This window comes from Hemibagrus wyckioides, linkage group LG19 (assembly GCF_019097595.1).
Source record: "Hemibagrus wyckioides isolate EC202008001 linkage group LG19, SWU_Hwy_1.0, whole genome shotgun sequence".
NCBI classification, from domain to species: Eukaryota; Metazoa; Chordata; class Actinopteri; order Siluriformes; family Bagridae; genus Hemibagrus; species Hemibagrus wyckioides.
In genome coordinates, this window is record NC_080728.1 from 7,091,558 (window position 1) to 7,105,385 (window position 13,828).

The following is a 13,828-nucleotide window of genomic DNA, read 5'->3' on the forward strand; positions in this document are numbered from 1 at the left end:
ACATGACTGCACACCAAAGCAATGTCCATAAAGACATAGATGAGTGAGTTTGGTGTGGAGGAACTTGACTGGACTGCACAGAGTTCTGACCTCAACCTGATGGATGAATTAGAGCGGAGACTGCGAGCCAGGCCTGACCTCACAAATGTGCTTCAAGAGGAATGGTCAAAAATTCCCATAAACACACTCCTAAATTTTGTGGAAAGCCTTCCCAGAAGATTTGAAGCTGTTATAGCTGCAACTCCATATTACATTCATGTGCATGTAAAGGCAGACATCTCAGTTTTGGCCTGGCTCGTAGTCTCCACTCTTATTCATCCCAAAGGTGTTCTATGAGGTTGAGGTCAGGACTCAGTCAAGTTCCTCCACACCAAACTCACTAATCCATGTCTTTATGGACCTTGCTTTGTGCACTGGTGTGCAGTCATGTTGGAACAGGAAGGGGTCATCCCCAAACTGTTCCCACAAAGTTTTCAAACACTATATGATTTTCTAAAGACAAACTATGTACCTGAGTCTTAGGAGACAAACACACACAGAGTATCGTAGACCTTTTCATGAATACAGAACATTTCTAAGTTAGATTTATCCACATGAACTTCTCTCTTCAATTCAGACCAGGACTTTTTGTTAGGTTTTAAATCCACTGAGACACTGAGCTGATTGTGCCAAAGCATTGAATTTGTGTCTCTACATATTTCTGGATTGATTTTCCTGTTGAAGGCTTTGTCTATAGCCAAGTCTCGACCTCCTGGGAGAGGCAACAGATTTTGGGCAGAGATATCCTGTTATTATATAAGGGTGCCGATAATTCTGGAGGGAACTGTGTGCGTACAAATAGATGGATAGATATTCAGAATTGATGTAGCAGACCAACCATCATAATATGTCTTAGTAAGCCACTAGAAAAGCTCCAATCTCTCTGGAACTGTGCTGAAGAGATAAACATCATTCATTCAAAAATAATAAAACAAATTCCCCTCAATTGGTGTTTAGATGATGCTGGTGGAGAACGCTGGTCCACAGAATTTCAGGTAGCTTAAGATCTGATTATTTAAAAAATATACTCATCAGGATAGGAATATAAATGAGGTAAGTGTGAAGGTGATCATCAGAATAACTGGATTGATTCACAGAGACTCTTCACTCTCAGGGGACAAGCTGACCCAAATCTGAGCCACATGGTTCTTAATGTATTACAATTCATTCCTCTGGGTTCTGAAGTGAAGAGGAGTTCTCTTCCACCTCACTGCTTCCATAGCAACAGCTGGAGATGTCGTTGATGTCATCGTGTCACAACACGGGGAAGGAGAAATGCTTCATTCTTCTCTAGGTTTCTTGGTTCTGTATGATGTCGGCGATGTATGAAAAGTCCTTTGAGCGACTAAAAACTTAGTGTTAATAAATATGAGTGATGGTGGCGAGTGATCCTGGAGAGTGTATACACTCGATGGCCACTTTAATAGGAACACATCTAGACATGCTCATTTATGCAGATGAAAACTTGCCAGGTGATCTTAAATCATAAATGGTCTAGTGTTGATGAGTCTGTGTTCATGATACTTTAAGATCACCACGCTTGACTGACAGGAGAGGAACCTGATGTGGTCTGTTGCTGTTATAGCTCATCCACCTCAAAGGTGTGATGTTTTGTGCATGCTGAGATGCTTAACACAGGTATAAAGAATGATTAAATGAGTTACTTATATCCTCCATGGCAGCTCTGGCCATTTTCCTCAGATCTCTAATCAACAAGGTGTTTCCTCGAACAGAATTGTTGTCTTAATTCTGTGTAAACTTTAGAGACTGTTGTGTGTGAAAATCCCAGATCAGCAGTTTCTGAAATACTTAATCTGGTACCATCGACCACGCCACAGTTAAAGTCACAGATGCTAGACCTTTCCTTCGTCCTGATGTTTGATGTGAACATTAAGCTGAAGCTCTTGGCCTGTATCTACATGATTGTGCTGCTACCACATGATTGGCTGAATGGCTAACTGCATAAATGTATTTGAAAGGAAGTGTTCTTCCTGTAGAGGACAGTGTTTCCTTCATTCTGGCGTCTCACCGCCAGAGTTCAACAGTCATAGGTTTCTCAAAAAGATTGCAGTTGCAGCTCCAGCACAAAACTGAAGAAAGTTTGGGTGCTAACCTTAATGGATTAACTGCTTTAAGAGGTTACTGTGTAATTTCATTAATAATGTTTTCCTGTGGAATTTTAGAAGGTTTATGGTAGAGGTTAAGCAGCGTTACGGCCAACTTGAGGGAGGAAAAAAAGCTTCTTAATACCCTGAGTGGCATTTTGGCTTAAGCATGTCTGCTCTCTTATTCTGATTAGCAAGTGTGTGTCTGTCTTATTGGCTCTCTTCTGCCTTTTTCTCTCACACTGTGTTAAATGGCTGTCTGGGGTCATAAATTATGGATACACACACACACACACACACACACACACTGAGCAGCAAGGTTTAACTTTTCAACCCTTTCACAAGCAAAGGAATAATACCAATACACTGTCTGATTATGCAACAAGCAAATGCCTGACTTACCACTGGTGTTGTTTTTATGATAGCATTAAGCTAGCTAATAGCATATTGGTGCAAATGAGGCCATCTGCCCTCGTTTCCAAACACAGCTTAGAGTAAATATAGCATATGTTCCAAATTAGCTCTCTCTCTCTCTCTCTCTCTCTCTCTCTCTCTCTCTCTCTCATACACAAACTTACTCATTCCTTTATACACTCTTCAGTTTTCCAGGATACACAGCAGGCACACTATTTCTGTTTTAATACTTCTTGTGTAAGACTCATTTAAATGAATATAGCAATGAGCAAATATACACAAAAACTGGCTTTCATGATCATATTTAGCTAATTATCAAATATGATATTTATGTATATTATATTAATATATCATACTATTAATATATTTTATTCATAAACATAATTTTTTTTTTTTTGCAACATCCATTTGCGATGTCTTAAAATGGATTGTTTTCCACGTTTATGGAACCAATAGCAACTGTACCACAAATACAAAGAATGGTATGAAGTAGAGGCTGAGGCTGATTTCTTTCTAGCCCAGACTGCAGAGACGAATTGAACGCCTTAAAATTGATAGATTGTACTTCACTGATGTTTCCTTGACACGTCAGCAGTGATTGAGATGATGCATGTGGGATGCAGATGTCACTGGAATAAATGCAACAAAAGTGGATTACGTACTCTGTCCTTCTGTTCTTCGTGATTATTTTTGTGTTAAATTGTGCACGGTTCTTGCTGAAGTGATCCTTTAATTGAACTATTTAATACTGTAAATGTTTAAAATGCATAGAGGAGAACATCTGTGTGTGTGTGTGTGTGTGTGTGATAACATGCTGGAACAGGCTTGACGTGAGTCCTTATATTGTCTCATGCACACAGTGGGTTTCTGAGGAGGAGGTAGGTTTTCTGTTTGTTCCAGCATCAGGGGGAATTTCCTGTTCTGCCTTGAGCATTGTTGGTGATGTCACTAGTGTAGATAAGACCCATGTCATTAATCAAAATGTAATGACTGGAATGCTTGTGGAAGGTTTAAAATGTTTGACTTATCAAGCAGGACTGTTAAGTCAAAAACTTTGAAAAGCCACACACACACACACACACACACACACATGCAAACACACACATGCAGTTTTCTTCATCTATAATTCAAGTGTGTCGGAGACAGGAACCTGAATCATTCATAAAGTGACAGCATGAGCAGTGTGTGTGTTTTTGTGTGTGTGTGTGTGGCAGAGAATATTATGCCATCAGTCAGGCAAACTGGTATCAGCCATTCTGCTGATGTGTGTGTGTGTGTGTGTGTGTGTTCACACATAAGTGTTTCAGCTCTTTTTATCTCCTCCATCAGACGAGCTGAAGTTCTGAATAGTGATGTCACACTGCAGGAGGGCTCAGTGGGCTGATGGGCCAGAGGTCACTCTCTGGGTCACGTTGCTTCAATGCTCCTTTTATCTTTCCTCGGTCTTTCTCTCTCCCTCACTCACACACTTTCTCTTTGCTCCAGTGAAATGAATGAATTGCTAACACCGGGGTGATTCCGTAAAACAATTTGGGAAATAGTTATTTGAAACAAGGTTCAAAATTGTAGTTCAAGGCTGTTTAATGGCTAGTTTAATGCTAATTCAGTACAGATAAACAAATTGCAATAAGGAATAAATTGCAGAACAAGACAAGACGTGCAGAAAATGTGCATTAATACTCCGTGCAGATTAAGCAGGAGGATGCACAAATCCTGCAACAGAACAGGTTCACTAAAACCAGTAGCAGCAGTAGTGTGGAACAGTAATGACCACACATGAATACCGTCAGAATTAGGAGTGCATATTTAATGCAGTGGTAAAGTATAGTGTGTGCAATCATGAGAAAGAACCTGGGGTATACAAAGCCTCTGATTAGTTATACACTGCGTGGTACAAGATATAAGGCACGCTTTAATTTGCATCTTTTGCCAGAAGCAAGTTGCTGAAATGTAATCAATCAGCCAAAACATGTTTAATTCATTTCCAGGATATGGTGACAAACTTTTACTGTCATTATATTATCAGCCTAGACATTTTTAAGGAACCCGCACATCATCAAAAATTATTGTTTTAACTTTAAAGTTTCTTATGCAATAAAACCTCTATCTATCTATCTATCTATCTATCTATCTATCTATCTATCTATCTATCTATCTATCTATCTATCTATCTATCTATCTATCTATCTATATTTGGTCTGTGGTCTAGTGTACCTTGTGTACACTGTCACTGGTGTCACTGTTAGTTGTTTAACTCTCACTGGTGTCACTGTTACTGGGTAACTGTCACTGGTGTTACTGTCATTAGTGCAACTGTCAATATTGTAACTGTCACTAATGTTACTGTCACTAGTGTAATTGTGACTGATGTTACTGTCACTAGTGTAATTGTCACTGATGTTACTGTCACTAGTGTAACTGTCACTGATGTTACTGTCATTAGTGTAACTGTCACTGATGTTACTGTCACTAGTGTAATTGTGATTGATACTGTCACTAGTGTAACTGTCAATATTGTAACTGTCACTAGTGTAACTGTCACTGATGTTACTGTCACTAGTGTAATTGTCACTGATGTTACTGTCACTAGTGTAACTGTCACTAGTGTAACTGACACTGATGTTACTGTCATTAGTGTAACTGTCACTGATGTTACTGTCACTAGTGTAACTGTCACTAGTGTAACTGTCACTGATGTTACTGTCACTAGTGTAACTGTCAATATTGTAACTGTCACTGATGTTACTGTCACTGATGTTACTGTCACTAGTATAATTGTGATTGATACTGTCACTAGTGTAACTGTCAATATTGTAACTGTCACTAGTGTAACTGTCACTAGTGTAACTGTCACTGATGTTACTGTCACTAGTGTAATTGTCACTGATGTTACTGTCACTAGTGTAACTGTCACTAGTGTAACTGTCACTGATGTTACTGTCACTAGTGTAACTGTCAATATTGTAACTGTCAATGATTTTACTGTCACTAGTGTAACTGTCACTGATGTTACTGTAACTAGTGTAACTGTCACTGATGCTACTGTCACTAGTGTAACTGTCACTGATGTTACTGTAACTAGTGTAACTGTCACTGATGCTACTGTCACTAGTGTAACTGTCACTGATGTTACTGTCACTAGTGTAACTGTCACTGATGTTACTGTCACTAGTGTAACTGTCACTGATGCTACTGTCACTAGTGTAACTGTCACTGATGTTACTGTCACTAGTGTAACTGTCACTGATGTTACTGTCACTAGTGTAACTGTCACTGATGCTACTGTCACTACTGTAACTGTCACTGATGTTACTGTCACTAGTGTAACTGTCACTGATGCTACTGTCACTACTGTAACTGTCACTGATGTTACTGTCACTAGTGTAACTGTCACTGATGCTACTGTCACTACTGTAACTGTCACTGATGCTACTGTCACTAGTGTCATAATCACTAATGTTACTCTCAATAGTGTAACTGGTGTAGCATTGTAGCTCCAGTGCAGAAGTAAACTGATGTTATTATCACTAACATAAGTGGCACTAGTGTAACTGTCACTAGTGTAACTGTCACTGATGCTACTGTAACTAGTGTCAATATCACTGATGTTACTCTCAGTAGTGTAACTGGTGTAGCATTGTAGCTCCAGTGCAGAAATAAACTGATGTTACTATCACTAACATAAGTGGCACTGGTATCACTGGCACTAGTGTTACTATTACTGGTGTAACTGGCACTGGGGTCACTGTCAATGATGTTATGGTCACTAGTGTAACTGGTGTAGCATAGTAACTCCAGTGCAGAATTAAATAGGCATTTCAGACCCCATGACCATAACCATGACTGGTCTCCTACATATGATGTAGGGGAGCATTATATTTCATTTCTATTAAGGTTGAACATCCTCTTCAAGAAACTAAATTTACTACAAGAAATGTACAGTTTATAGCTATTGAGGAATTTCGCTTTTCCACACATCCTGGGGTCCTTTATCAGACAGGCAAAAGTACAAGTTCAGAGTTAGTCCCTGGCTACAGGCATGCTCACGTTAACCTCCACAAGTCCTGATGTTAATGGATATGGATTGGATCATTAACATCGAAGCTTTCAGCACGGCGATTGCAATAAATTGCAAGAGAGAGGTAAAAGAGTGTCTGGAATGTGAATGACGTGGGTGATATAACCTGGTCAGACTGCAGACACTCTCCTGTTTATATAATTCCACATGGTCTTTATATAACACCACCATCTCTCTATTCCCCCCACACACACCATCTGATGTATATTGTACACTTATCTGGCCACATCAATCAAAATGTTCCCTGTTGCCATCCTCCATTCAGTGAACAACTGCGCATGGGATTTATTATTTTTTTCCATTTATTTATAGATTTATTTATTTATTTTTAAATCCTGGGTCCGTCTGTTAAGCAGGAAAAACCGAATGCTTTACATTCCTGTAACTGAAAAGCAGCAATGCTAAAAAAAGACCCCACAGAATTTAATCTGCCTGTTTATATGGTCAGTCTAATCAGATTAATAAACATTGGACTGGACAGTGTTTAAAGCTTTTTCTCTTACCCATACAGATTTAGAGATTTAAAGGAGTCATTTATATTCATGTGAATTTTTTTCTCTCCACAATTCATTTATTTTCCGGTATGATTTTTTTTAAACCTGATTTCACACAATTCACTTGAATTTACATACGTGAATGTACTCCATGTGGGTTTTTTCTGTATTTCACATGTTTAAGTTAAATGTTATGACCATATACACCTATAAAGTGTATGTAAAGGTTAAAAGGTGCTGAGACTCTTACTGGAAAATTGAGCTGGAGTTGTTATTGATCATGTGAACATATTTATGTCCTAAGATATAAAAGACAATTAGGCTCCATATTGCAAATGTAGTGTTTTATTACAGAAACTTCAACAGGTAGAGAAAGAAGATGAGATTACAAGTTTTAAATTTGTATTTTTATAGAATCACGACTTCTTGGTAGTTGCAGGCAAGGCTGGAAAATGTACTGAGAAATTATACGTGAATGAAAATAGACATAATGTGTATCCTGAAGCGGACATAAAAAAAAGTCACTATTTTTAAATGTAAAATGTAAAATTAATTAAGATGAAATTAAGTTAATGTCACGTTTTCTGATTTTATCTCTGTAGGTTTGCTGGTTATATATGTATGACTATCACTATGATGTTTGATAATTAACCATCCTAAAATAAACTAATTTGACTTGCTGCCTAGTTCGTTTAGGTTAGTTAATGGATTCAGTGCTAGTCTCACCTGGCGTTAGCATAGAAAAGAGGCTAACTTGGTTGAAAAGTGGCAACTAAAATTGTCCAAGTATTAGTATTAGTTTCAATAAAGCTTACCTCAACATGCTAAAGGTGACGTCTCATTTTATAGTTATTTGCATACTCCAGCATTTTACTGAGACACATAAGCCAGGGGCTAATACTCAATTTCAAAAAGTCTGTCCAGTGCTTTATCCATCTTCAGGAGCAGATGAATAGCTATATCATTAACCAGATTGTGTAGCATCAGAAAGCCACTGCAGGTGACTTGGGACTTGAGTAGATGCTAGGCTGAGCACATTTGCTTGATATACCCCCATAATGTCTAGTTATATAGCATAAGAGAGTGCTGTGATGGTCTAAATAATAAGGTTTTATGAAGAAACATTTTTTTCTTGAAAATGTAATTAAATAAGAGTATAGTTATTTAAATAAAATGACACTCAAGCAAAGTATAAATACCCCCAAGAAATACTCAAGTATAGTTTGAGGTACAGTTACTCAAGTATGTTATACCCCTGCTTGTAGGTGCATTTGTACCGTTTTCTAATAACATTTTCTCTAAATCCACATGAAGCGATTGTTCATTATAAAAAAGAAAATGATAATCAGAACAAAAAAAATGTATCCAAACAGCAAGAAAGCTAATGAACACTCTCCTACTTGTTGCCTGTTCTCTAATGTGTTAGTGATTTTGTGTTATTCTGCATGAGTGAGTCCATTGAAGCTTTTCGGATAATTAGTGTTTGATCGAGTCTAAATGGCAGCCCAATGTCATCTAATGGTGACAAGTAGGCTTTCTGTTTTGAAGTAATTGGTAAACGTAGTGGAATGTAAGATCAGGAGAGCACACTGACCTGTGTCTGTCCGTGTAAAGGTGTGGCACAGATACATTCAGTTCAGGTTGTTCCTTCCAGATGAACAATGGCAAAGACAGGCAAATGACAGAGACAGGAAGTTGTTCAGGAAATCTGGGGGAACAAACAGGAATATTCAGGGTCTCTAGGAATGTTCGTGTGTGTGTGTGTGTGTGTATTACAGCAAACCAAGAGTACAAAGTCCTTGAAACTGATCATTTCAGATATTATTTGAGGTAGCTAGTCAGCTTTGTTGCAGTGACTGATATCTCAATAATTTATTCTGATGACAAAATCATATATTTGGTGAATTTGGACCGAAAAAAAAACCCCAATTCAAATTGAGGCTGAAATGTAACTGAACATAGTAATTGGATTATTATAATACTGCTAGCATTGTTCTATTAGGAACTGCATTTACATTTCTCGCATCTGCAGACAACCTTATCCAGAGTGACTTACATTTTATACAACTGAGCACTTGAGGGTTAAGGGTCTTGCTCAGGGGCCCAACGGTGGCAGCTTAGTGGACCTGGGACTCAAACTCACCACCTTAACCCCCAAGCTACCACATCCTTAGAAATAACTAGAGGGTTGGCTTTTTGGGGCTTTTAGTTATATTTAAACATCCTGACTAATGAAAGTTAAAGTTAGCTTAAGCAGAAAGCATCCATCCATCCATCCATCCATCTACCAATCCTTTCATTCATTCATTCATTTATTCACTGTCAAGTTCTGGAAACCAGACTGAGGCGACTTTTGCTTTGCTGCATTATCAAACTGGAAGTGGTCATTAGGAGATGGTGAACATAGTCAGCAGCAGTACTCAATGGGCCGTGGCATTCACCAATGCTCGTCCGGTACATAGGAACCCAACGCAGACCGTGAAAAAATTCCTCACAACATTACACCACCACCACTATTGCTGACTCATGCAGGTCCATGGACTGACCTGACTTTATCATCTACATATCAGAACAGAAATTAAAATCTGTCAAATACGCTGACATTTTTCCAAATTCAACTGTCTAGTTCAAGTGAACCTGCACACACAGTAGCCTCAAATTCCTGTTCTTGGCTGTGAGCAGTGAAACCTGATGTGGTCTCCTTCTTCTGTGTTGTGGCACCAACAACCAAGCCACAGTCACTGAGATCACATTTTCCTCATTTTGATGTTATATAAACACTAGCTTATATATAAACAGTAACTGAAGAAAATTTGACCTGTATCTGCATGATATTATACATTGTTCCACTGACATATGATTGTCTGATTGTATAAGTGCATGAGTGAACAGGTATACATTTCCTATTGCAAAGTTTTTCCTAATGTGTCAATAAGTACAAAAGACTGACTCCAAACCACAGATAAGAGCAATATTTAATCACTGAGCTGTGGTAAAAAGCTAATTATGCATTATGCAGATTGATGGAAACTTTAGCAATGACATTTACAAAAAAGCTTTCCGCAAAAGTATTTACTTCACACATTTAAATCATAACACATCTGTTTCATTGTTTGACTCACTCACTGACACCAGACACAAAGTAGGTACTGAGTCAGACATGTGGTTATCCCTTACAGCTATGTTTCCTTTATTGACTACATCTGCATTAGCGATAAAGAGTTAAGACATATGCAATAGACTTTACATGCCTTGGCTGATGGACTACATTTAGAGAAACTATGCTTATTTATATATTTCTTTTAGGCTGAAATGCTCTTTTAAATTTTCATAACGTTGGCTATCGAAGTAAAGCAGACAGAAAATCAGACACTCGTCGAGGAAGTGAAACTGGGTGAAAGGCTTAGTAGCAAAAGATCTTTTTGATTTTTTATTTCTGACACCAGTACATGTGTTCTTAAAATTGGAAAAATAAGCAGTTAGGGAAGAAAAAAAACCCCAAGACATGGTGTTCAGGAGCGGCTGTGAGACATTCTGACAAGCCTGTAATATTATCTGACAGTCAGAGCTGCTCGAGTGGAGATAGATAGATAGATAGATAGATAGATAGATAGATAGATAGATAGATAGATAGATAGATAGATTAATAAAATAATTTGGACACATGCATGACACAGACATCATCAAGCCCCAACTTTAAGCAGGAAGAAGGTCTGGCTAACATCACAGAAATGTTGAGAAGTCAGAGGCATAATTAGAATCGGAGGATTTCTATTTAAATAAATGTGCAGTAATATTTAGCTAGAGGTGGTCTCCTTAACTACAACTAGCGCTGGTATTGCACAACTTCTTTCATTCTAATAGTGTGTATTAAGAGTAAAAATTTAATTTGCCATCACATGCTGTCAGTTACAGCTGCATAAACAATATAAATGTACTCTTGATATCCGTAATGACCAATTATGTACATTTAATTAATTTCTATTGTATTGTATATCATACTAACTCTCTGGTTTAAGACACAGAAGAAGTACCTTCGATGCAGACACCTCAGTTACAATTATTTGTAGCCTTGAGCGAGCAAATGTGAGATATGAGTGAGAAAATTAGCATGTGTACTCTATCTCTCAGCTCAATGAACTGTTTAAAAGAGTACATATGGGACAGAGCTCTGAGAACCGGAGTAATGGTGGTGCTGATAGAAGAAGGGATTTCAGATCTGATGTCAAACGGTTGATTAATTCATTCACACACACACACACACACAATTCACTTTCATCAGTCCATTTTTTATCTGACCTTTTGTTCTTGCTTTCATGTTATTTCTCCTAGCCAAAAATGCAGCCTCTTTCACCAACCTCTTCAATATAAAAAATTTATTTCATTTCATTTAATATATCCCTTGATTTCTGGGTGTTTATCTCATGCTATAATAATCTCCCCCTAACAGCTTCATTTAGCGTGTTGTATTCCCTGAGTTCGTTAGATGCTATGAGGAAATACGAAATAAGTCTTTCAATAGTCTCTTGAAAGACTTCAAAGCAATTCTGTGAAAGAGCATCCGTTAAATGCTAAAAAAGCAATGCCAAAAAAATTTTTTTGGTCTGATTTTATTTTGGACAATATAGGAGAATGTAGCTAACCGGTATAAGGCGAGCTTATAGCCTCTAGTTTAGCAGTAAACTGCATGTCAACCAGGGCCATCAGTCTGAGGTCTTCAGTACTTCAAACAGATTTCGGACACTATATGACACACTGCTCCAAAGATAAAACAGATGTTGAAGATCTAAAAGGTGGTGGTATGTCAGCATGTGTTTTAGCATCAGTGCACATCTGCATCAGACAAATGGTATTACTGAGACAATCTTATGACATGAGTCTGTGATGATTCAGAAATGCAGCTTGCAGGATACTAAACTGGAGGCTATAATCTTTCCTCACTTGTTAGTCATATAAGTCTCTTGGCACTAATACCAAACTAAAGAGGCACAATTTGACATCAAACATTCTAGTTGATCAGGGTGGATGGAGATTATTATTATGTTGAGATTATTTCTTAAAGTCAGATGCAGGGATGTCTTGCTGTCTTGTTCTTCCCCTCTCTGAGACTTGTATTCGCATGGGGTTATTAGTACAGCATTTCAAATCAAAGGATTTGTGTTCAGAGATTAGATTGCATTATTGCTGAAACAGTCCACACACACACAAGAGCCAAATCTTCACTAGATGCACAGAAAACAGGTAAATGATTAACTCTAGAGCAGGCTCCATCTGCTTAGGAAATTTCAGATTTGGTCTAATCTCGTCCATGCAAAGTCATCATAGATCCGATCTGATACATGGGTTTACAGCAGCTGTCTGTGTTGTTCACGATTTGCCCTGCTGGAGAGAATGAGAAAATAAAAAAAGGAAAAAAACAAAACCAGCAACATGCAGCATGACAGATGAGCTTGGGCTGTAGATAGTTTTTTAATCCCCTGGTCCTTTAAAAATTCACTAAAGCCGCGAAAGCGTTTCTCCTCTGAAACATTTATGCGCGTAGGAACCATTGTGTCTATCTATTGCAAGAAACTATCCGATTTCACATTGGTTCTCCTTTTTTTTTTCTCCTAGTGAAACACACTGATGCTTTATAGCTTTGCTGCAGTCAGACAGACATGGGTGTAAAATAGTTTGTAGTGTGAAAGTGTGAAACAACCCAGGAGATGTCTGATGTTATCTGTGTGGAGTTTCCAGCTGTGGCTTTGACTGTGTTCTTGCATATTTGACCTGCGGATTTGCTGTGCTGCTGATCAGATGTGCAGTGAAAGAGATTTCAGACAAAAAAGCTGACATTATGCCAGTCTGAATGGAGAATCTTAGTGAAATGACAAGCAAATGTGCATCATTTAGAAGAAAATAGCTTCATTTTGCCAGAACTTGCAGGTAAGTGTCCTAACACATCTGTTTTCTATGCTGGGCCTTGCACTTAACCACACATTTTAGTGTATTTCCTGTGTTAACACACCTATTTTCCCCTCGGGGTAAAGGTTGTTAGTGAGCTTAGCATTTGGGTTAGAACTGTTAATGCTGGAAAACTATTAAAATGTCTAGTGTCAGTGAACATTGGGTCTATTGTATACATCTTTAAGGATGTCAGACAACAACATGGGATTCTCACAGGAACATCTCATTTGTAACAAAATGGAAAGTATAGAAACAATTATTTTTGTGTTATTCCCCATCACTTGCCAGTCATAGAGCATAAAGCGTTGCTGTATTACAGCGTCATAGCTTGTTTATTAGCTAAATTATTACATCAACATTTGTGAGAATTAAATGCTTTCAGGCTAGGAGGGGAATAGTGTTTCAGTATAATTTACACTTAACCTGCTTTTGCTATATAGACAGTTTTGCACACTGGTGTTTGCACGTCTTTTGTTGTTGCACTTTGCATGTTCATTGTGATTAGTCCTAGCCTCAATTGCTCCAAACCACAGGCAACAAGTCTTTTCTGGCCACAAGCTTCAGTATCATGGATCTACCATCTCATTTCCTCTCCATTTTTTCCCCTCTAAACCATCACTATTCTCCAGTTTCTAAAAACACAATGTACATTTTAGAGCAAGTCACAGGATCAGTGTAAATGACAAACCACATATGCTACTCTATGTTCTGCAACGTCATTCGAATGGCTTTTTTCCTATGAATGTAGGTTC

General features: G+C 38.1%; 1 long non-coding RNA gene across 2 annotated transcripts in view; it reads right to left on the minus strand.

The window, feature by feature from the left end:
- LOC131369819 (uncharacterized) overlaps nucleotides 1-13,828 on the minus strand; it is a 28,138-nt gene that overhangs the window by 13,539 nt on the left and 771 nt on the right. For both annotated transcript variants that reach the window (XR_009207335.1, XR_009207336.1), the window contains exon 2: nucleotides 8,725-8,838. This is a non-coding gene — a long non-coding RNA (uncharacterized LOC131369819). The remainder of the gene's footprint in view (nucleotides 1-8,724; nucleotides 8,839-13,828) is intronic.